The sequence below is a fragment of the Bison bison genome, unplaced genomic scaffold, assembly GCF_000754665.1.
Source record: "Bison bison bison isolate TAMUID 2011002044 unplaced genomic scaffold, Bison_UMD1.0 scf7180017864466, whole genome shotgun sequence".
In the NCBI taxonomy this organism is placed as follows: Eukaryota; Metazoa; Chordata; class Mammalia; order Artiodactyla; family Bovidae; genus Bison; species Bison bison.
Genome location: NW_011495027.1, coordinates 659,713 through 661,440, shown reverse-complemented (window position 1 = coordinate 661,440; position 1,728 = coordinate 659,713). Strand labels below are relative to the sequence as shown.

General features: G+C 39.1%; 1 pseudogene across 1 annotated transcript; it reads left to right on the top strand.

Annotated features, from left to right (window-relative positions):
- Positions 1–29: 29 nt before the first annotated feature.
- Positions 30–1,722, top strand: LOC105003248 (annotated as a pseudogene). Its single transcript, XR_827087.1, has one exon. The product of XR_827087.1 is annotated as a protein phosphatase 1A pseudogene (transcript).
- The last annotated feature ends 6 nt before the right edge of the window (positions 1,723–1,728 follow it).

Sequence of the window (1,728 nt, the reverse complement as noted above, 5' to 3'; positions counted from 1 at the left end):
TTTTTTTTTTTTTTTTTACTTTTTCAGAGGTTTGTGTAATAGGAATAAAACTAGATATTTGGAACCAAACTTTGGAAAATCCTGAATACTCAACAATATTTAAACTTTCTTTGTATTTCCTTCATTCTTAAAGGTTGTTGGATATGTATTGATAGTTTGTTTATAAGACAGTTATTAACTTTTTTGTTTCTCTTCCTTTGCAGACCTAGAGAATCAAGACATAATGGGAGCATTTTTAGACAAACCAAAGATGGAAAAACATAATGCCCAGGGGCAGGGTAATGGGTTGCGATATGGGCTAAGCAGCATGCAAGGCTGGCGAGTTGAAATGGAGGATGCACATACTGCTGTGATCGGTCTGCCAAGTGGACTTGAAACATGGTCATTCTTTGCTGTGTATGATGGGCATGCTGGTTCTCAGGTTGCCAAATACTGCTGTGAGCATTTGTTAGATCACATCACCAATAACCAGGATTTTAAAGGGTCTGCAGGAGCACCTTCTGTGGAAAATGTAAAGAATGGAATCAGAACAGGCTTCCTGGAGATTGATGAACATATGAGAGTTATGTCAGAGAAGAAACATGGTGCTGATAGGAGTGGGTCAACAGCTGTGGGTGTCTTAATTTCTCCTCAACACACGTATTTCATTAACTGTGGAGACTCAAGAGGTTTACTTTGTAGGAACAGGAAAGTTTACTTCTTCACACAAGATCACAAACCAAGTAATCCGCTGGAAAAAGAACGAATTCAGAATGCAGGTGGTTCTGTAATGATTCAGCGTGTGAATGGCTCTCTGGCTGTGTCGAGGGCCCTTGGGGACTTTGATTACAAATGTGTCCATGGAAAAGGTCCTACAGAGCAGCTTGTTTCACCAGAGCCTGAAGTCCATGATATTGAAAGATCTGAAGAAGATGATCAATTCATTATTCTTGCATGTGATGGTATTTGGGATGTCATGGGAAATGAAGATGTCTGTGATTTTTGTAAGATCCAGACTTGAAGTCACTGATGACCTTGAGAAAGTTTGCAATGAAGTAGTCGACACCTGTTTGTATAAGGGAAGTCAAGACAACATGAGTGTGATATTGATCTGTTTTCCAAATGCACCCAAAGTATCGCCAGAAGCAGTGAAGAAGGAGGAAGAGTTGGACAAATACCTGGAAAGCAGAGTAGAAGAAATCATAAAGAAGCAGGGGGAAGGTGTCCCTGACTTAGTCCATGTGATGCGCACATTAGCGAGTGAGAACATACCCAGCCTCCCACCAGGGGGTGAACTGGCAAGCAAGCGGAATGTAATTGAAGCCATTTACAATAGACTGAATCTATACAAAAATGATGACACCGACTCTACATCAACTGATGATATGTGATAAAACTGCTCATCTAGCCATGGAGTTTACCTTCACCTCCAAAGGAGAGTACAGCTCAACTTCATTGAACCTTTTAAACATCCATCCTCAACTTTAAAGAAGGGCATATATGACATGGGTGAGAATGATTACACCAGAGAACTTCAGCAGTACAACAGCTAGCCCAGAACTGATTTTTTTTGTTGTTGTAAATTTGAGACTTATGTAAACGTGATTTCAAACCATAATTCATATGTTGTAAATCAGACTCCAGCAATTTTTGTTGTATGATTTTGTTTTTTGTAAAGTGTAATTGTCCTTGTACAAAATGCTCATATTTAATTATGAACTGCTTTAAATCACTATCGAAGTTATAAGA